This window comes from Rattus norvegicus, chromosome 11, assembly GCF_021556685.1.
Source record: "Rattus norvegicus strain SHRSP/BbbUtx chromosome 11, alternate assembly SHRSP_T2T, whole genome shotgun sequence".
Classification (NCBI taxonomy): domain Eukaryota; kingdom Metazoa; phylum Chordata; class Mammalia; order Rodentia; family Muridae; genus Rattus; species Rattus norvegicus.
Window position 1 is genome coordinate 36,948,136 of NC_141544.1, and position 24,108 is coordinate 36,972,243.

A 24,108-nucleotide genomic window follows, 5' to 3' on the forward strand; every position below is an offset into this window, starting at 1 on the left:
AGGTAACCTTAGCAAAGATGCCTAACAGTATAGACATGGTACCTGAAGATGCCACCTCCTGTAGTCACCAGGATTCCCCAGTGGATAGATAAGGACACCAAGCCACCCACAAAACATTCAGCTCAAAATCTGTCCTGTCTAAAAAAATTAGGGACAATGATGGAACAGAAACTGAAGGAATGACCAACCATAACCAGCCCAACTTGAGACCCATCTCATGGGCAAGCACCAACACTATTATTGATATACTTTTATCCTTGCAAACAGGAGAATCGCTTAACTGTCCTCTGAGAGGCTCTACCCAGAAAGTAACAGAAACAGATGCAGAGACCCACAGCCAAACATTGGACAAAGATCAAGTACTCTTACAAAAGAAACCGGGAAAGGATTGAAAGCCCTGAAGGGGAAAGGAACTCCACAAAAAGACCAACAGAGTCACTAGGCTGAATCCCTGAGAGCTCAGACACTTAGCCACCAGCCAAAGAGCATACATGGGCATGAGCATACGTAGCAGACGTGCAGCTCAGTCTTCAACCAACAACTGGAGTGGGGTTGTCCCTAAAGCTGTGGCCAGACTATGGAATCTGTTCCCCAACAAGGCTGCATTTTCTGGCCTCAATGGGGATGATGCAATTAATCTTTCAGAGACTTCATGAGCCAAGGTGGAGGGATACCGAGTGGGTCCCCACCCTGTCAGAGGAGAACAGGAGAATGGGGGAGGGACTGGTAGAGGAGGCCGCATTTGGGATGTGAACTAAGTTTGTGTCGTAGAGGCTTTTTATTTCTTTACTTACATGTATTCCAGGAAACTTAATTTGAGGGAAAGAACTATTGTGAATGAAATATTTTATTAATTTTTTTCTCTGAGGGTACATTTTTTGGCATATATAAAAGGTACTTCCTTTTAATATTGATCTTCTAACCTTAAACTTTACATTTCTTATTAGATTTAAGTTTTCTGGAAGCTTCTGTAAGGTCATCTAAAAATAGAGACAGTTTGATTTCTTCCTCTCCGAATTTTATCCCTATGCTTTCTTTTGTCTAATTACTACTATAGTTAAAATTTTGAGCATTATATTGAATAAATATCCCTGCTCTTGATATACATTGTTTTATATTAAGAATAAATTATATATTCTTACAATAAAGAAAATTAGTCAAAAGATCACTTTCTTCTAAATTAAGTGCCTTATTTCTCAGGAATTGAGAATTTAATTCATTTTCCATGAAATGAAATGATTCTACGATATAAAATTAAATTTATATAGCGTTAAGTTTCTCCTTTTCAATAGTCATGGAAATTCCCTTCCCATCTAAATTTTGATTTGCTTCAAGTTTCCCTAAGGTGTTGAAAATTCCAGAGGAGTCATCTATCAGAAGACATCTGTGCTTACACACGGTAAAGAATGCAAAAGATTAAAGTGCAAAAATCTCACATAAATTACCATTGTTGGATAGTTTTCACACTATAAAGACCTAATTTCTACCATAGTGTTTCATTTTGTTCATAAGTATCATCAAGGAAATACACATATGGTTGTGCACAAGCATCTTCTAGGAAAGGTGCATGATAGTAACGCAGAGAGCTCTCATCATGACAAAACCTGATGAGTTGGGTCTCCACTTGGCAAGGACCAATGGGATATTCATTCAGAATCTCCTCACCTTTCCCAAAGAAATATTTGGTTTGCTTTTGCTTTGTGTTTGCATTTTTGGCTTTACTATAGGAAGTCTTTACTTTCTGTCACTTGTCAGTGACAGGTGCTTCCCCAGAACCAGAAAAAGAAAACTTGGGTCGTAATCCATTCCTGTTTGTCTCTGAGGATCATGGGAGAAAAACAGATCATTACTCCTTTGTTTGTTAATAACAGTAATGTGGTTGAGTCAACCCGAAGGTTTGGTCTGGGTACATCAAGTAAAGTCTGGCTGCTCTTTCCCAATGGGTAAGTTAGTTCTGACAACAATTTGTCCAACAACCTGTTCCAAAAAACCAGCTAGTTGATTATCAAGAGGTTAGGATGGTCTTGCTCGATCATTGATTCCAAGACTTAATAGGAATATTTGGAGGTGAGCTAAGCAAGGATGAGGGGCTGACTCAGTTCCCTAATTTGAGCATTAGAAGAATTATAAATCCTTATTAGGAAATAGAGATATAGGTGTCATTAATTAAATTAGAATTCCCTGGGTATTTTGTCTGTCACTCTCTCTGCTGTAACCACAGTTGCTACCAACCAGGGTCACTTGGTTATGTGCTAATGTGCTGGGTTGGATAGTAACTGCTTGCTGCAGCTATATTTCCTCTTTCTTGATACAGTCCATTGCTTAGAAGGAAACCACGGGGATTCAAGAGGAGAAGGAAGGGGAAAATGTACAGTATCCACATTATTGTTACAAATAAGGGATATTATGTCTCTTTTGAAATATTTCCTATCATATCATGCAAATTACCTATGTTTATAAGTACACATTTTAAAGTAAATCTTGACAGGTAATAACAGACATGAATAATTAGCCACATTACCATAAAGGAACTTGATGTAGCCATTTGGAAGGGACATACCTATTGCTTCAAGTCAAAGTAAATATTTCTATTTCAACTTCAGAGTTATGAAAATTTCAAGCAAAAGTACATAAATGATAAATTTCAAATATTCATGGAAAGCTCAACGACTCAATTTTCTTATAGATTATATGTTTAAGAGGATAAAATGAGCAAGAAGGTTGGGATGCTAACATAAAATGCTCCAGGAAATGTCTCACAGGATGCTACCACTCAGTCAGTTGACTAGAGGTTCCTGTCACTTGGCACCTGTGTTGCTGATCCCTGTAGCAGTGTTTACCTACAAAATTGATATGGATGTGAATACCTAAAAAATGCAGGATGAAAGTAAGCCAATGTGAGAAATTTTATTCTTTAAACATAGGCTGTCCTCATGGTGTATGAGTAATTTCCTCCTTACTTATTCTTGTGTTTATTCAGTTCATATGACAGAGTTGATTTGCTGTATTTTTCTTGTCACTAAATTAAATCTGCCTGGATGAGAAAAAAATCAGTGAAAACAGCTACAACTAATGAATAGCTAATACTGTTTACCATGCAATTATCTTGCCTAAAATAACAGGATAATGTACAGCAGCTGATAAGATAATTTAAGGGGTATTATGTCTCCTTTTTAAAGGTTTCCTATCAAATCATGCAAAATACACTTGACAGCGTCTTTTTTCTAATTAGCTTACAAAGAATTTTGAAGTATCATTTCACATGTCTTACTTTCCCATATCTTCTTCAATTACTCTTAACTCATTTTTCACAAAAAAGCATGGTGGTAATTACCTTTCAATATTTGTGAAAATTATCTATCCAAAGAATCTCTAACTGTACCTGTGACTAAGGCACTCAGGAACAGATTTCACCTAGATTATTAAATACCTAGGTATTCAGGCTCACTGAGAAATTATCTATAGCCAGAAGTAAATTATATTTGAGGGTGTTGTGTATCAAAGTTTGACTGAGGCCAGGCTCCACAGCATGATCTTTACACTGATCAGTCAGTTTCTTACCAATCAACTTGAAGTTCGATCTAAACAAATTAAACACTGTCATTAAGGCAACCAGACAAAACTGGTATTATGGAAGGAAATGTTGACACTTGAAAAACATCTGTCATTTTAAAGAGAGATGCCTACTGACAGCACCAATCCAGGTGTTTACTGAAGGTAAATGTTTCTTCAGCTTCTGTGAATCTGTTTGCTATGTTAAGGCTTCAATATCATTCTAGATTAGATCCTTGAAATAACACTGTAGGTTATCAATGATTTTAATTATATCATGCTAAATGTAATTTCCTTTCCCCTGTGTATTTTATGAACTTCCTCTCTGTGCAAAACAGTTAAAATTCAAAATCAGCTTAAATTACATTTATTCATTCCCAATGATAGATGATGCAGCGAGCTTACAGGGCAAACTGTTTCTCCTTGTCTTTCTTCCCACCAGTTAAGACTTCTTCAATGCCTTCAACCCATTCAGTTTTTTATCCCTGTTTTAACACAGCCAGATTACAAGAAAAGGCGGAGGCAGCATATCAGAAAAGCAAGGGCTAAAGATAGGTACCCTTTTTCTGTATTTTATAACAGAGTAGGTCAAACCTATGAGGAGAAGGACTCAAAGACATGTTGAAAATCCAAACTCGTTGAACTCCCCAAGGAATTCAATTATTACTTTCACTACTAGAAATAAATAATCATAAGAAACTAATTCTTTAGATGTGAAAAATATTTGCTTTATATAGTTTCTAAAATTATAAAAAGCTGCCATCTTATAATGGGACATATATAACACAAATGATTTATTGAGCCTAAAACTCTTAAGCCTAAAACCCTAGATAATTACAAACTCCACTATAGATAGTACACATATGTGTAGTAAGTTTTGTAAAATGTTTTCATTATCTTAAAGTAGCTTTGACTTAGATATTTCCTAGGATTTCAAGTCATAATCGCCTCCCTTTTGGTTTACTGTGACTTCAATTTCCCATCACAGTTGATATTCATTCTTCTAAAGAAGAGAAATGATTTGGGAAATGGTGTGGAATAGGATTCCCCTGCTGCTTTCAATACGGAAGATGCTTTGCGGTGAGAGCCGCCTGGGGGTCGGTACTGAGCTGTAAGGTCCCATCAGCATTACAAAATGCTGCTTCTAACCAGCGTTTTGTATCTATTTCTTCCCTACATAGGAAATGCGATTACTGTCAGTGGGTGAGATTTTCGAAGAATAATGAGAGGCTATGTCCTATGACCTTCTAAAGTCAACGATTAAAGAATTTGTGCATTCTGCCATTCTGTAACATTTTTATTCACATGTGAAGACTGTATAAGCACAATTAACTTTCATGACCTCTCTTGAATGACTTGTTTAAATTGTATGAGAATGTTCAGGGTTAAAATACATTAAAGATGTGATTTTAGGTAATGCGATTGAATAGCTAGCACTAAAATTAAGATGAAGATTATAGATAAATAGATAATACATAGATATAGATATAGATATAGATATCCATATATGAAACGTCTATTAAAATCATCAGGTGCTCATCAAGGTGAAGAATTTTCCCACTACCTTTTACTTTAGTTTCTAGTTCTCTGAACTCCCTTTGTTTCTCACTCTGCAGCTTCATCTGAATAGTGTCGAATATGAATTCACATTTAATTAAAATGCTAGTGTAGTTTATACTACAGAAGCTTGTAGTATTAGGTCGGGTTCTTTAGAGGACCAAACCAAAATAATGAATGTGTAAAATAATGAATATATGAAAAATGAATAATGAAAATTATGAATATCACAAAGTATATGAATCATATTAGCTTACGGGGTGTACACTAGGTAAATATATGAAATACATTTGATGAATACATGAAATAATGAACATATGAAATAACAAATATATGAGTAATGGATATGAAACATATTAGCTTACAGGTTGTGCACTGGGTAATCCAAAAATGGCTTTTGGTACACTGAAGAGAGTGAGATCCCAGCAGTTGTTAAGACCACCAAAATATGGATGTCTCAATTGTCCGAATCTGCCACAGAAGACTTGTAGCTCTTCTTGTGAGTACTTATCTTCAGATCACATTGGAGTCTGAGGAAGCTGGGTTAAAACACCAGTAAAGAATGGCAGGGTCAGTAGTAGCAGCAGCAGCAACAGAGCAAGAACAGAGCATTTGCACTAAGAAGCAGTAAGAAAAGCCAATAGGGAAAAGCACATTCCTTTTTCTTTCCCTAGAATTGTAATGGCAACTCTAGAGGAGATCTTTGAAATCTTGGTTAATCTTTCTGAGGAACATGGATACAGACCTGCCCAAAGGTCTTAGTGGTTTTAGATTCAATCAAATTAATGAGCAAGATTAGACACCACAAAGTACATGTATCTAAGAAAGAGATTCTTAGTAAATATGAGGACACAAACCTTTAGTCCTAGCATGCAGGGGAAAGAGGCAAGCAAAGCTTTTGTGACTCTAAGGCAAGTCTGGTCTATAAAATAAGTTCCAAGGCAGCCAGTATGCATAATGAGTCCCTGTTCATAAATAGATCAATAGATAGATGATAGATAGACGGATGGATAGATAGACAGACAGACAGACAGATAGATAAATGGAATTCCTGATGCAATACTATCAAATGCTGTAGTGCTTTTAAGAAACAACATTTCAGAGGGTAGATTACCTATTTCCTATAAGATAAGCTACAAGAAGACATTGCTGCACCAACAGAAAAGCTAGCTGGAAGACTAGTGTGAACATGTCACACATACATTACTTGTACTGAAACCAGAATCAGAGTATATAGAATCTTCTTAAGATATTTATACACTGAGTAGTTTTAATCTCCATTTCACCTTCAGCCTCATGGAATTCATAGGCTTCTCTTTTTTCTACTATGGGTTCTTACCAGTGTCTAGTGCCATGAGAGAAATAAAAAATGTCCTAAAGAGACAGTCCATGGGTACTGCTAAGAGTCTTGCTCCTGCAATAAATTATAAATACAAACATACAAGTACCTTATATAGAAGTGAAGCTAAAATGTGCTAGTCACTATGACTACCCAAAAGACTTAGGCAGGAGGATTCCTAAGAATTCAAGTACAGCCTAAGCTATATACTGACTCTTGGGCTACAAAGTGAGGTACCCTAGAAAGAAGAGAGAGACAAAGAGAACCAGAATGAACACTATGGGGTGGCAAAACAAAATTGAAAATCATAGACTCTCCATCCTAAAGAAAAAGAAAGAATTATCAAAATCATTTAGACCTCAGTTTTCTGCTTAATGATAGAAAAGAGCATAACACTGACGTGTATATAATGGAATAGCTCAATTTTGTCCATATAAACTTCATATAGAATCTTCTACTTCCTTAGAGCATAACTTAAAACAAAAATTATGTTTCTTGTCATACACAAAACAATTTCCTTCCAAAGAGACTTCCAGAGTGATCATCAAATGCATAAAAGACCCTCTGGCAACTGTGTAGACACTACATCTTAAAGCAAGTCCAAGATGCAGTTCAAGACTACAGTTAGTATTTGAAATAAAGTTGCTTTTCTTTGATTTCTTTTCTTTTTCCTTTGAAAAACTGCACAGAGCCTGGATTATGAGTGATGAGTCTGTCTCAGAAATGAAGCCAACTTGGAATTACAGTTTTCTCTGCTGGGTATGTTTGCAAATAAAAAAGGAGAAAAACAGAGACATACATAATTATGGAAGACACTGAATGTGGAAAAGAGATTAAACCTTATTAAAATATCATTCCTAGGCATTAGCAGCACTTGGATAATTAATAATATAACAGTTGACTGCACTAAGAACCATAACAGAAATTAAATTTTCATTTATGAACAGAAATAATGAGGTAATATAAAAAGATTAGGTTTGGATTTTCCTGCTACTGAAGATTAACAGTTGCCTAAGGTCTCCATGAAGAATTGAGACCCACATTTTGTGGCAGAGAAAGATAACTCATCTGACACACATTCTCTAACCCTGACTGCCGTTCTGACACAAGACAGTTCTCTGTTTCCATTTCTCCGACAGCGCAATAAGACTTGCCACCAATACACATCATCATAAGCGCCAGAGAGGAGTAAAAACTGCTCTGAGAAAGGAATGCAATATAATTGGGCAAAATAAATCATAAATTGCTTTTCACAAATAAGGCACTTGGCAACATAGATGCTCAGGAAATCTTGCAGCACCTCATGAAATGCTCACAGTTATGGGAAGATGTAAGGTGATTTTTGAAAACGATGACAGAGAAGCAACAGAAGAAGATGTTAGTGACTGCTATAGTAGTTTCTTTTTTATTTTCCAGGGAGTTTTTAAACACTTCGATGATGCACTAATTGTACACATAAGCTAGATGTACTTATTCGCAGAGCTTAACACGCCACACCCAATATTTTTTTAAGGCTCTTGTTAAAAGGTAGAGAAGGAAAAAGAAGAGAAAATGTTATAAGTGCATTACACTCTCGAGAAAGAAAAAAAGAAAACTACAGCTTTATGTGTGGAGCGGGTATGGCAGCAGTCCCAAGATAGCACCCGGGACTGCAGCTAAGTCTCATGACTAGCACCTGACTTCCTCACACACCTGAAACTAGCCACGTCCATTGTGAGAGCTGTGCAGGCGCACCATGACGCAAGATCAGGCCATGTGACGTGGACCTATGAACAGGTTACACAGTCTGGACTGAGGAGGTGGAGTTGAGGGAGGGTATAAGGGAGTGTGCTCGGGGGCTGGGTGGGAGAATGAAGGGAAGAAAAGAGAGATTGCTGCTTGCATGCAGAAAGAAAGGTTCCTGAATAAACTGACTTGAGAAGAAAGTCATGGTTTTGCTCCTTTCTGCAGGACGGAGACAGAAGCGACAACTTTAACAGTAGGGAATCAGTCCCTGGAGCCAGGCAGGCAGCAGTGAGCAGGTAGCCGGAGCAGGCGTGCATAGCTCAGGTTCCTAAGGAAGTGGGGAAGGTACTGGAGTATTGTAAATCCTGCAGCTTTGAGACAGTCTACCTGGAGCAGTCTCTGAGGGTATTGTAGTCAAAGAACTCATGGGTATTTGGGGTTGTGTATTCATATTTCTTATTATTTCTTCATGACCTCATGGGTATTTGTGTGTTTGTGGTGTGTGAGTGTTTGTGGTGTGTGAGTGTTTGTGTGTGTGCTGAAGAACGTAATTCAGCTTCAGGCCCCCTCAAAACTACAAGTTCTTGGGGTCTTCCTTTCTTGACAATAGAATAATCCCCTCACCTCCTGGTTAGGAGAAACATCTATGCATGCCACTCATCACTGGACCACTAAAATTGTGAAATAGAAAGGTGTTGAATTATTAAATTTATTTCCGATCTTCTGATATCCTCTAAAAATACTCTAGAAAAAATTAGGTGGTTATTCTTTTTTGGTCCAATAAGTATTTTATCAGTGATCAATGTCGTGGACCACTGAGATACCTTGCAAAAAAAAAAGTGATCAAATTCCTGAAAACAGAGCCTAGAGGATTATTATACCCTTGAGGGAGGTCTGTGAATATTCAGCCATATATACTGACTTTGTCAGCTGCAAGGAAATTGCTTCCATGTGGTCTGATGGGTCGTGAGGACAAAGTATTTGCTAACTCTACAGCTACAAACCAGATACTGAGAGATGGGTTAATCTGATCAAGCAAAGAAACCACATCTGCAACATCAGCTGCAAGTGGAGTGACCGCTTAATTAAACTTTGCAACAATCAACTGTCGCTCTCAAAGTTCCATCTGCCCTCTGCACGAGTTAACTGGGGATGTGGTGGAATCAATCAGCTACCAACCTCTCTGAAGACATAATGTAGGTGTCGGTTCGTTTTCCCAGGTCGATGCAGCTCCGGTGCCTTCCATTCAGACTTTCCAAACATAACAACTTTCAATGCTCCAGTCAGGAAAACAATGTGCATATTGTGGGCCCTCTTAAGAATAGCTTTCTTTGTTTGTTTTGGTGCTTTGTTTTGTTTTTAGTAAGTTTTTCTTTTGTACAATATGTCTGGATACATTTCCCCTCCCTCCATTGTTCCCAGCTCTCTCCCCACTCCACTTCTCCATCCATTTCTTCACAGCAGAGCCCCTTCCAGGCTGAGACCTAAACTTGCATTGTAAATCAGCCAGTCTTAGGAAGAAAGCTTGTGTTTGTTTCTCAGAATTTCAGTCCTCTGAATGTAGGAAAGAAGATTCTCTCTCAGGGCACACTTAGGAGGCTTAAATTGTTTATGCACATCTGGAGCTGGGAAATTGAATCTCCGATCTCATATTTTCCCTGTGCTAGTTTACCAAGAGACACTAGAAGCTCCCAGCCAACATCATCAATTCTTCCAGAAATGTTTAGAAGTATTATACATACAGTCAATAAGTTCATTACCACTCACAAGTGGTAACACAGGATTATAAAATTCATTTATCCTGTGTAATTCTTTAAAAATGTGCAGTCAAAGAATGTAATGTACTTTATTAGAAAGTTTTTGTGACCTGCTTATATGGCTTAATGAGCCACACAGTGACCATACAAAACGAAAACCTGACATCAATCTCCAGCAAGCACCCACATAATGTTGAGGAAATATGAACAGGAGAGTTCCTGGTCTTGCAAACGAGTCAGTCTAGCAAACACTAGTTCAGAGAGTCATCCTATCTTGAAAACAAGTAACAGGTTAGGTCATTTCTCAGCATTCTCCAGTTGCCCGTAGTTCTTTGTCTAGCTTTGAGGTCCCTCAGCCTTTCCCCTGGTATGTTAGCATATCTATTGGTATCATCATTTTTCAGATCTTTTAGGCGGGCATTTTGTTGAAACTTAATGGGTATTGCCTCTCTGATATGTCTAGAACTATAAACTTTTAGCAGACTTCCTGTTCCTTTGGTTCTTGCAACTCCTCTTCTGCAATGATACCTAGGCGTCAGGAATTGTTTTGTAACTGTATCAGTGGGGATTCAGCAGGACCTTATCTCTTTCTCAGCAGTTTGACCAGCTATGATTTTCTGTAATGGTAGCCATCTGGGGCAAAGGGATGCTTACTTGATAAGGATTGAGAACTATACTTATCAGTGATCATAAGATAAATATTTAGGATGTAGCCAAGAATTATGCTAGATACATGACATTCTGGTTGTAGCTTCTCTTTCAAGATCTGTGACTTCTATAATCTCAGGTATCCAATATCCTGTGGTTAGTTCTGAGATCATGTACTAATATTTAACTTTATATAGATTAAGATGATAGTATACTTATAATATATAAACACACATTATATTTTTCAAAATTTGAATATATTATTATTAAAAGTGTGGATATATAACTAGATAAGGAAGTTAAAGAGTGAGGAAGCCATCTGAAGTCGGGCTCCATACACACACACACACACACACACACACACACACACACACACACAACATACAACAAATTGAATTTTTAAAATTTAATTTAATATTTTATTATGAAGACAATCTCACCTGTTTCTACATTTCTACATTTAATTATCCATGCAGATGACACTGTGTACTTATTGCCTTTGTTGGTCTAACCCATTACATTGTATGAACTTCATTTGAAACCATAACTAACTGTTTCCCAGCAACTGTTGAAACATATTATTCTGCTCTCACATTGAATATACTATAAAAATCATAAATTGTCCCTATAAATTATAAATGTAAAAAATCTCCCAGTGTCAAAAATCAGTGAAGGGAAAGAAAATTATGTAACACACCCTCTAAAACTATGTCTGAGTTTTCAAATTTCACCAGCACTGGAAATGACTCAATCCAAGTAAAAAAGCACATAGTTTTGAAAAGAGTGAACAAGTCTTTGAATAGTTATCTAGCTGCCTAAGATATGGGCCTTTAGGGGGCTTTACTCACTCATGCTGATTTTCCTCAGCTATTAACAATATTCATGATTCATTCTGTGTGAAGAGTTTTACACTATATAGGTAGATGGACAGACAGGGAGACAGAGAATAAAATGCTCAGTACTTCCTAGACAAGCAACTATGATTTCTTCTGTCATGTTAAATGACTAATCCCTGTCAGGAACTGCCTCTTCCACTATGAGGAATTTATTGAATCAAGCACCTTGAGTACGAAGAGTGAGTGACCCAACACTGAGTCTTAACTCTATCCTCGAGTCACCTTTAAATTGACTCTGATGTCACTTGAGAACTAGTTGTTTTAATTCTTAATTTTATTCTTGACGATACATTCTTTATATGTACACTTTCCCATGAGAGCCTAAAAGGTAGTTTGAAAAATCTTGACTCCATTCTGTGATAGAGAAACAAACAGACTAAATGGCATTCTGCCTTTTTATAGTTAATTGAGTTCCTTTTATCTGCAATAGACCACATGGAAAACGACATAGATCCATGGCAATCCCTAAATGATGGCTACACACACGACTCTTAATACCTCTCTCTGTGCTATAAATATAGTATAAAAATAATTACACTGTTGCTTCAATGTATTCAGTTGTTGAATAAAAGCAGAATGATTCTAAGAGAAATACATTTCTTGGTAATTAGGGTGTATATTATCAAAATCAAAATTAAACAGCAATTTCCCCATAAGCCAATCACATATATCAGAGGCCATCGCTGCTGTAAATTATGTAGCAGGGACAACAGAAGTACTTCTGAGATGTTCTAAAAGCTTTGTTCAAATGAGAGATTAAAACCACAAGAATTTTAAGAGGGTTGATGTGTAACCAGAAGAAAACAAAACCGTTTCAAAGCTCTAATCATATACAGTAATTAGTACCTGGATTCAGTACTGTTCTGTGATTGGATTGTGATTAAACATGGTGAGCAGGGAAATCTATAGAAGGAAGAATTTATGTGGGCATAGGAAGGAAAATGCTACATCATGACATGGAGGCGTGACAGCAGGCAGTCATGGTAGTAGGACCAGGATGTTGAGAGATCATATCCTCAACTACAAGCATAAAAAAGAGAAAATTAACTGGAAGAGAATTAAGGCTATCCCAACTCAAGAATGTACTTCCTCCATCAAAACCACCTCGTAAGCTCCCCCACCAGCTGGGAAACAATTATTCAAAAAACCGAGTCTGTGAAGGATCTTCACAAACCACCACAGTACATGATGTTTGACTTTGTAAATAGGAGGGGTCTGTTAAGGTCTGTAAGTTCTCTTACCTAAACCTAGCATATCTGGTTCATAATAATTACTTTACCACAATCATTTGCACTTGGTCCTACTTTAAAACTCAGAGATTATTACTCTTTGTAAATATGCACCACGTCTTCATTTTCCCCTCATCTGTAGTTTGCCAGGTGGGCTGCCTCTATTTTCCAGTGATAATGAATGAGTGGAGCAGCAGTGAACACACTGGGCCAGTACCCTGTTATAAGACACAGGTTCATTTCCGAAAATGCCTGGGATTGATAAAGATAGGTCAGTTAGTAATTTTCTTTTCAATTGTTGGGCATTTTAAATTTTTGTATTGTTTTAAGATGCTTCCAGACAAATTCCCAAGGTGGCCACACGAGTTTTCACCCCACCAACAGTGAATAAAAGTTTTTCTTTCTCTACAACTACACAACTATGCCAATATATCTGATAACTGTTAGTCTAATGATAGCCACTCTGACTGGCAGAAGGAAGAAGCTTAACATAGTTTAAATATGCATTTCCCTAGTGGCTAAAGATATTGAACACTTTATGAGCTACCTAATTGTTGTTTTCTTCTTTGTTTGTTGGTTGTTTGAATTTGATATTTTTTGGTTTGTTCATTTGTTTGTTTACTCATTTGTTTTGAGATGTCTTACTGTGTAAACCAATCTGGCCTCAAACTCAAAGAAATCTAACCGTGCTTCTCATGTGCTGGAATTAACTTGCAACCCCACACCTGACCCTGGTTTTTCATGTTTGAACACTTTCTGACCTCTTCATAACACATTGTTTTTAATTGGGCTGTTTGATTTCTTGTTGTTTAGATGTTGTTTTCATTTTTGTTTTGCTGTAGTAGTTGTCGTTGTCTTTGGTTTGTTGGTGGTTTGTTTATGGTTCGATCTATATTGACTAGTCTTCTGTCAGATGTATAACTGGCAAGGATTTTCTTCAATTGTATGAGCTGCTTCTTCACTCATTTGAAAGCTTCATTTCCGTGCAGAATCTTTGCAATTCTCTGAGATTCTACTTGTCAGTTGACGGTCTTCTTTCCTGTGCTGCTGAAGTCTTCTGAAAGGCATCGCCTATCTTTACATGTTAAAGTTCAGCGCTATTGGTGAAAGAGAGACCCAACCGCCTGGTCAGGTGGGCACTCCTGAGGCTGCAGAGCGGAAGAGACCACCAACACTGCTCACCCCTGCCCACATCCCTGGCCCAAGAGGAAACTGTATAAGGCCTCTGGGCTCCTGTGGGGGAGGGCCCAGGAGCGGCAGGACCCCTGCCTGAGACACCACTAGAACCTGAAGGAAACAGACCGGATAAACAGTTCTCTGCACCCAAATCCCGTGGGAGGGAGAGCTGAACCTTCAGAGAGGCAGACAAGCCTGGGAAACCAGAAGAGACTGCTCTCTGCACACACATCTCGGACGCCAGAGGAAAAAGCCAAAGACCATCTGGAACCCTGGTGCACTGAAGCTCCCGGAAGGGGCGGCACAGGTCTTCCTGGTTGCTGCCGCTGCAGAGAGCCCGTGGGCAGCACCCCACGAGCGAACTTGAGCCCCGAGACCACAGGTAAGACCAACTTTTCTGCTGCAAGAAAACTGCCTGGTGAACTCAAGACACAGGCCCACAGGAACAGCTGAAGACCTGTAGAGAGGAAAAACTACACGCCGGAAAGCAGAACACTCTGTCCCCATAACTGACTGAAAGAGAGGAAAACAGGTCTACAGCACTCCTGACACACAGGCTTATAGGACAGTCTAGCCACTGTCAGAAATAGCAGAACAAAGTAACACTAGAGATAATCTGATGGCGAGAGGCAAGCGCAGGAACCCAAGCAACAGAAACCAAGACTACATGTCACCATCGGAGCCCAATTCTCCCATCAAAACAAACATGGAATATCCAAACACACCAGAAAAGCAAGATCTAGTTTCAAAATCATTTTTGATCATGATGCTGGAGGACTTCAAGAAAGACGTGAAGAACTCCCTTAGAGAACAAGTAGAAGCCTACAGAGAGGAATCGCAAAAATGCCTGAAAGAATCGCGAAAATCCCTGAAAGAATTCCAGGAAAACATAAATAAACAAGTAGAAGCCCATAGAGAGGAGACACAAAAATCCCTGAAAGAATTCCAGGAAAACATAAATAAACAAGTAGAAGCCCATAGAGAGGAGACACAAAAATCCCTGAAAGAATTCCAGGAAAACACAATCAAACAGTTGAAGGAAATAAAAATGGAAATAGAAGCAATCAAGAAAGAACACATGGAAACAACCCTGGATATAGAAAACCAAAAGAAGAGACAAGGAGCTGTAGATACAAGCTTCACCAACAGAATACAAGAGATGGAAGAGAGAATCTCAGGAGCAGAACATTCCATAGAAATCATTGACTCAACTGTCAAAGATAATGAAAAGCAGAAAAAGCTACTGGTCCAAAACATACAGGAAATCCAGGACTCAGTGAGAAGATCAAACCTAAGGATAATAGGTATAGAAGAGAGTGAAGACTCCCAGCTCAAAGGACCAGTAAATATCTTCAACAAAATCATAGAAGAAAACTTCCCTAACCTAAAAAAAGAGATACCCATAGACATACAAGAAGCCTACAGAACTCCAAATAGAATGGACCAGAAAAGAAACACCTCCCGTCAAAAAATTGTCAAAACACCAAACGCACAAAATAAAGAAAGAATATTAAAAGCAGTAAGGGAAAAAGGTCAAGTAACATATAAAGGGAGACCTATCAGAATCACACCAGACTTCTCGCCAGAAACTATGAAGGCCAGAAGATCCTGGACTGATGTCATACAGACCCTAAGAGAACACAAATGCCAGCCTAGGTTACTGTATCCAGCAAAACTCTCAATTAACATTGATGGAGAAACCAAGATATTCCATGACAAAACCAAATTTACACAATATCTTTCTACAAATCCAGCACTACAAAGGATAATAAATGGTAAAGCCCAACATAAGGAGGCAAGCTATACCCTAGAAGAAGCAAGAAACTAATCGTCTTGGCAACAAAACAAAGAGAATGAAAGCACACAAACATAACCTCACATCCAAATATGAATATAAAGGGAAGCAATAATCACTATTCCTTAATATCTCTCAATATCAATGGCCTCAACTCCCCAATAAAAAGACATATTAACAAACTGGATACGCAATGAGGACCCTGCATTCTGCTGCCTAAAGGAAACACACCTCAGAGACAAAGACAGACACTACCTCAGAGTGAAAGGCTGGAAAACAACTTTCCAAGCAAATGGTCAGAAGAAGCAAGCTGGAGTAGCCATTCTAATATCAAATAAAATCAATTTCCAACTAAAAGTCATCAAAAAAGATAAGGAAGGACACTTCATATTCATCAAAGGAAAAATCCACCAAGATGAACTCTCAATCCTAAATATCTATGCCCCAAATACAAGGGCACCTACATACGTAAAAGAAACCTTACTAAAGCTCAAAACACACATTGCACCTCACACAATAATAGTGGGAGACTTCAACACCCCACTCTCATCAATGGACAGATCATGGAAACAGAAATTAAACAGTGATGTCGACAGACTAAGAGAAGTCATGAGCCAATTGGACTTAACGGATATTTATAGAACATTCTATCCTAAAGCAAAAGGATATACCTTCTTCTCAGCTTCTCATGGTACTTTCTCCAAAATTGACCATATAATTGGTCAAAAAACGGGCCTCAACAGGTACAGAAAGATAGAGATAATCCCATGCATGCTATCGGACCACCACGGCCTAAAACTGGTCTTCAATAACAATAAGGGAAGAATGCCCACATATACGTGGAAATTGAACAATGCTCTACTCAATGATGACCTGGTCAAGGAAGAAATAAAGAAAGAAATTAAAAACTTTTTAGAATTTAATGAAAATGAAGATACAACATACCCAAACTTATGGGACACAATGAAAGCTGTGCTAAGAGGAAAACTCATAGCGCTGAGTGCCTGCAGAAAGAAACAGGAAAGAGCATATGTCAGCAGCTTGACAGCACACCTAAAAGCTCTAGAACAAAAAGAAGCAAATACACCCAGGAGGAGTAGAAGGCAGGAAATAATCAAACTCAGAGCTGAAATCAACCAAGTAGAAACAAAAAGGACCATAGAAAGAATCAACAGAACCAAAAGTTGGTTCTTTGAGAAAATCAACAAGATAGATAAACCCTTAGCCAGACTAACGAGAGGACACAGAGAGTGCGTCCAAATTAACAAAATCAGAAATGAAAAGGGAGACATAACAACAGATTCAGAGGAAATTCAAAAAATCATCAGATCTTACTATAAAAACCTATATTCAACAAAACTTGAAAATCTTCAGGAAATGGACAATTTCCTAGACAGATACCAGGTATCGAAGTTAAATCAGGAACAGATAAACCAGTTAAACAACCCCATAACTCCTAAGGAAATAGAAGCAGTCATTAAAGGTCTCCCAACCAAAAAGAGCCCAGGTCCAGACGGGTTTAGTGCAGAATTCTATCAAACCTTCATAGAAGACCTCATACCAATATTATCCAAAATATTCCACAAAATTGAAACAGATGGAGCACTACCGAATTCCTTCTACGAAGCCACAATTACTCTTATACCTAAACCACACAAAGACACAACAAAGAAAGAGAACTTCAGACCAATTTCCCTTATGAATATCGACGCAAAAATACTCAACAAAATTCTGGCAAACCGAATCTAAGAGCACATCAAAACAATCATCCACCATGACCAAGTAGGCTTCATCCCAGGCATGCAGGGATGGTATAATATATGGAAAACCATCAACGTGATCCATTATATAAACAAACTGAAAGAACAAAACCACATGATCATTTCATTAGACGCTGAGAAAGCATTTGATAAAATTCAACACCCCTTCATGATAAAAGTCCTGGAAAGAATAGGAATTCAAGGCCCATACCTGAACATAGTAAAAGCCATATACAGCAAACCAGTTGCTAACATTAAACTAAATGGAGAGAAACTTGAAGCAATCCCACTAAAATCAGGGACTAGACAAGGCTGCCCACTCTCTCCCTACTTATTCAATATAGTTCTTGAAGTTCTAGCCAGAGCAATCAGACAACAAAAGGAGATCAAGGGGATACAGATCGGAAAAGAAGAAGTCAAAATATCACTATTTGCAGATGACATGATAGTATATTTAAGTGATCCCAAAAGTTCCACCAGAGAACTACTAAAGCTGATAAACAACTTCAGCAAAGTGGCTGGGTATAAAATTAACTCAAGTAAATCAGTTGCCTTCCTCTATACAAAAGAGAAACAAGCCGAGAAAGAAATTAGAGAAACAACACCCTTCATAATAGACCCAAATAATATAAAGTACCTCGGTGTGACTTTAACCAAGCAAGTAAAAGATCTGTACAATAAGAACTTCAAGACACTGAGGAAAGAAATTGAAGAAGACCTCAGAAGATGGAAAGATCTCCCATGCTCATGGATTGGCAGGATTAATTTAGTAAAAATGGCCATTTTACCAAAAGCAATCTACAGATTCAATGCAATCCCCATCAAAATACCAATCCAATTCTTCAAAGAGTTAGACAGAACAATTTGCAAATTCATCTGGAATAACAAAAAACCCAGGATAGCTAAAGCTATCCTCAACAATAAAAGGACTTCAGGGGGAATCACTATCCCTGAACTCAAGCAGTATTACAGAGCAATAGTGATAAAAACTGCATGGTATTGGTACAGATACAGACAGATAGACCAATGGAATAGAATTGAAGACCCAGAAATGAACCCACACACCTATGGTCACTTGATTTTTGACAAAGGAGCCAAAACCATCCAATGGAAAAAAGATAGCATTTTCAGCAAATGGTGCTGGTTCAACTGGAGGGCAAAATGTAGAAGAATGCAGATCGATCCATCCTTATCACCCTGTACAAAGCTTAAGTCCAAGTGGATCAAGGACCTCCACATCAAACCAGACACACTCAAACTAATAGAAGAAAAACTAGGGAAGCATCTGGAACACATGGGCACTGGAAAAAATTTCCTGAACAAAACACCAATGGCTTATGCTCTAAGATCAAGAATTGACAAATGGGATCTCATAAAACTGCAAAGCTTCTGTAAGGCAAAGGACACGGTGGTTAGGACAAAATGGCAACCAACAGATTGGGAAAAGATCTTTACCAATCCTACAACAGATAGAGGCCTTATATCCAAAATATACAAAGAACTCAAGAAGTTAGACCGCAGGGAAACAAATAACCCTATTAAAAAATGGGGTTCAGAGCTAAACAAAGAATTCACAGCTGAGGAATGCCGAATGGCTGAGAAACACCTAAAGAAATGTTCAACATCTTTAGTCATAAGGGAAATGCAAATCAAAACAACCCTGAGATTTCACCTCACACCAGTGAGAATGGCTAAGATCAAAAACTCAGGTGACAGCAGATGCTGGCGAGGATGTGGAGAAAGAGGAACACTCCTCCATTGTTGGTGGGATTGCAGACTGGTAAAACCATTCTGGAAATCAGTCTGGAGGTTCCTCAGAAAATTGGACATTGAACTGCCTGAGGATCCAGCTATACCTCTCTTGGGCATATACCCAAAAGATGCCTCAACATATAAAAGAGACACGTGCTCCACTATGTTCATCGCAGCCTTATTTATAATAGCCAGAAACTGGAAAGAACCCAGATGCCCTTCAACAGAGGAATGGATACAGAAAATGTGGTACATCTACACAATGGAATACTACTCAGCTATCAAAAACAACGAGTTTATGAAATTCGTAGGCAAATGGTTGGAACTGGAAAATATCATCCTGAGTGAGCTAACCCAATCACAGAAAGACATACATGGTATGCACTCATTGATAAGTGGCTATTAGCCCAAATGCTTGAATTACCCTAGATCCCTAGAACAAACGAAACTCAAGACGGATGATCAAAATGTGAATGCTTCACTCCTTCTTTAAATGAGGAAAAAGAATACCCTTGGCAGGGAAGGGAGAGGCAAAGATTAAAACAGAGACTGAAGGAACACCCATTCGGAGCCTGCCCCACATGTGGCCCATACATATACAGCCACCCAATTAGACAAGATGGATGAAGCAAAGAAGTGCAGACCGGGACAGGAGCCGGATGTAGATCGCTCCTGAGAGACACAGCCAGAATACAGCAAATACAGAGGCGAATGCCAGCAGCAAACCACTGAACTGAGAATAGGTCCCCCGTTGAAGGAATCAGAGAAAGAACTGGAAGAGCTTGAAGGGGCTCGAGACCCCAAAAGTACAACAATGTCAAGCAACCAGAGCTTCCAGGGACTAAGCCACTACCTAAATACTATACATGGACTGACCCTGGACTCTGACCCCATAGGTAGCAATGAATATCCTAGTAAGAGCACCAGTGGAAGGGGAAGCCCTGGGTCCTGCTAAGACTGAACCCCCAGTGAACTAGACTATGTGGGGAGGGCGGCAGTGGGGGGAGGGTTGGGAGGGGAACACCCATAAGGAAGGGGAGGGGGGAGGGGGATGTTTGCCCGGAAACCGGGAAAGGGAATAACACTTGAAATTTATATAAGAAATACTCAAGTTAGTAAAAAAAAAAAAAGATGAGGAGAAATTGAATATACATACTTAACATATTTAGGTATGAAAAAGGAACAAAGAAAATAAATTAAACCAAGTGTTGTCTGGTTCATATACAGAACAGGCAAAAAAACATTAGGAATGGATATGCATATTATACATCCATAAGAAATTCTAGTAGGTATGGTCAAGAAATCATGTGTGAATGTAGAATAGAGGCAAATGGAAGAAAGGACCGGAAGAGAGCAGTTCACAAAAGATAATTATTAAAATATAAATATATGTTCACACAATGACTTGCACATTAATTGTCATGACAACTTTTATAAATGACAAAAGATAATAAATGTCAAAATTTGGAAAAAGTATGTTCACATGTGAATTGAGAAATATTGTGAAATAATGGTACAATGTAAATGGGCTTTGTAAGTAGGACAATAAAACACTGATCTAATAAAAAGCTTGAGTTAGCCAAAAAAAAAAAAAAAAAAAAAAGTTCAGCGCTATTTTCATCTCTGATGGTTTTAGAGTACTGGGTCTTACATGGGGGTCTTCAGTATCTTTGCAGTTGAGTTTTGTACAAGGTTAAAAAGAGAAGACCAGCTTCATTCTTTTGATTTTGATATCCAGTTTACTCAGAACTGATTTATATTTTTGTCATCTTTGTCAAAAAAAAAAGGCTGTAGCCAAATCAATTTATATCTGGGTCCACTGCAGAATGTTAATCAGCTGCAAAGAAAAATTAAATTGTTTAAGAAATTGGAAATGTTACTGTAATCCTTACCCGAAGATATATCAGGTTCTTTGTTATATGAAGAGCCCAGTTTAAACTTTAGTCTCATGCATCCAACACAGAGTACCTATGCTACCCAGACACAAGGGACGGAATGGAGGAAGGTCTTACCTTATGGGAGGAACAACAGTAGAACATAGATCAAAAGAAAGTAAAAGGATGGCTAGGTACAGTGGTGTGTGCTTTCCAGTACCCAGGAAGAATAGGCATGTGGATCTCTTTAGTTTAAAGGCAGCCTGGTCAACATAGTAAATTCCAGTACAGCCAAAGCTATGCAGACAGACTTGAATGCTGAGTGAAATGACATTTATTCAGGGATAACTGTAGAGATGAGGGAGCATTAATTTGGCTAAAACGAATATTTAAAACCTCCACATCAAACCAGATACACTCAAACTAATAGAAGAAAAAGTGGGGAAGAGTCTCAAACACATGGGAACTAGGGAAAATTTCCTGAACAAAACACCAATAGCTCATGCTCTAAGATCAAGAATCGACAAATGGAACCTCAAAAAACTGCAAAGCTTTTGTAAAGCAAAAGACACTGTCATTAGAACAAAATGACAACCAACAGATTGGGAAAAGATCTTTACCAATGCTATATCTGATAGAGGGCTAATATCCAAAATATACAAAGAACTCAAGAAGTTAGACAGCAGGGAGACAAATAACCCTATTAAAACTTGGGGTTCAGAGCTAAACAAGGAATGCCGAATGGCTGAGAAATACCTAAAGAAATGATCAGCATCTTTAGTCATAACAGAAATGAAAATCAAAACAACCCTGAGATTCCACCTCACACCAGTCAGAATGGCTAAGATCAAAAACTGAGTTGACAGCAGATGCTGGCGAGGATGTGGAGAAAGAGGAACACTCCTCCATTGTTGGTGAGATTGCAAACTAGTACAACCACTCTGGAAATCAGTCTGAAGGTTCCTCAGAAAATTGGAAACTACACTACCTGAGGACCCTGCTATAACTCTCTTGGGTATATACCCAAAAGATGCTCCAACATACAACAAAGACACATGCTCCACTATGTTCATAGCAGCATTTATTTATAATAGCCAGAAGCTGGAAAGAAACCAGATGCCCTTCAACAGAGAAATGGATTCAAAAAATGTGGTACATCTATACAATTGAGTACTACTCAGCTATCAAAAATAACGAGTTCATGAAATTCATAGGGTAGATCTACACAATGGAGTACTACTCAGCTATCAAAAACAATGACTTCAAGAAATTTATACACAAATGGAATGAACTAGAAAATATCATCCTGAGTGAGGTTACTCAAGCACAGAAAAACAAACTTGGTATGCACTCATTGATAAGTCGATATTAGCCAAAAAGCTCAAATTACCCAAGATGCAATCTGCAGACCACAGGAAGCTCAAGAAGAAGGATGACCAAAATGCAGATGCTCCCACTCCTTCTTAAAAGGGGGGGTATAGGAAGGTATATGGAAGCAAAGTTTAGAGCAGTGTCAAGGAATGGCCATTCAGAGCCTGACACACATGTGGCCCATGTATATACAGCCACCAAAACTAGATAAGATTGATGAAGCTAAAAAATGCATGCAGAAAGGGACTGGATATAGATCTCTCCTGAGAGACACATCCAGAGCATGTCCAATACAGAGGTCAATGCTAGCAGCAAAACACCAAACTGAGATTAGGACCCCCTTAGGGGGAATTAGAGGAAGTATTGAAAGAGTTGAAGGAGCTTGCAACCCCATAAAAACAACAATACCAACCAACCAGAGCTTCCAGGGACTAAACCACTATTGAAGGACTATACATGGACTGACCCAGGGCTCCAACTGCATACGTAGCAGAGAATAGCCTTGTTGGGGCACCAGTGGAAGGGAAAGCCCTTGGTCTTGCCAAGGATGGACCCCCAGTACAGGGGAATATGGGGGAGGGCAATAAGGGGGATTATAGGGGGAATACCCATATGGGGGAGGGGGAGGGGAGAGAATGTGGGCTTATGGACAGAAAACCGGGAAGGGGAATAACGTTTGAAATGTAAGTAAAGAAATATATAATAAAAATTTAAAAAAATAAATAAAATGAACTCCCTCTCAATGGAAAAAAATTTTAAAAAGCATTTAAAAAGCAAGATATGCCCACCTCAGTAATAAAGGCTTGACACTTTGGGGGGATAACCAACAGCTTCTGAACTGATTCAACATTCTCAGCATAAGTAATGAGAGGGACCAATGTCTGGTACGAAACCTGACGAGGATTCCAGGAATGGTGAGGTACTACAATCATAACAGGACAGATGGTTAACCAAACTGATACAGCAGCCAGCAAACTGCTTTCTCAATTCCTGTGTTAATTTAAAAAAAACCCAACTGAGAAAAACTTGACACCAATAAGCGCCATCAGCTTCATCATTGGCTTATAGAAAATACTTTTGTGAGAAGAGCAGGTTTCACATTACAACTCACTTACCAGGAAACAATATATGTCACGTAAGACATATGAGTAAAGATGACGTGTGGCTCCTCAGAATAAAGAGTGAAATAAATACTAGTCTATGAAATTGAGCATGATGTCATCCTTTAATATATTTCACAACTTAATGCTTTAGTAAAAATGTCTAAGAAGTTATAACTACTTTGGATATTAGATGAATCATAATGCAAAACTGGTACAATAAACCTTTCATATAATTTTCTGAGACTGGAAGAAATTAAATTTCATTAACCTATGATTATCAGCTTGACACTTTTGCCAAATTTTTCTAATGTCTTTTGAATAGAATTGACTTTAGGCTCCAGTGTTTAAATTAGAAGATTGACTGCGGTTTACTGCCAGCATTAACTTTTGCTATTGTTCATTTTTACTTTCTGTTCTAACTCCTCACTATATGATTAATTTCTGACCTTTTAAATGATCACACATTTGCAAGCTTCGTGACCCAAACACTCTTTTTGGGGTGCATATTTCCTCGGTCTTTTATAATTTCTCAGTTGTAACTGTAAAACAGATTATAATTAACCATCTCCCAGCT

General features: G+C 38.2%; 1 long non-coding RNA gene across 1 annotated transcript in view; it reads right to left on the reverse strand.

Moving 5' to 3' along the window:
- Positions 1 to 24,108, reverse strand: part of LOC134480960 (uncharacterized) — a 172,293-nt gene that overhangs the window by 20,016 nt on the left and 128,169 nt on the right. The window contains exon 3 of the long non-coding RNA XR_015633001.1: positions 5,475 to 5,648. This is a non-coding gene — a long non-coding RNA (uncharacterized LOC134480960). The remainder of the gene's footprint in view (positions 1 to 5,474; positions 5,649 to 24,108) is intronic.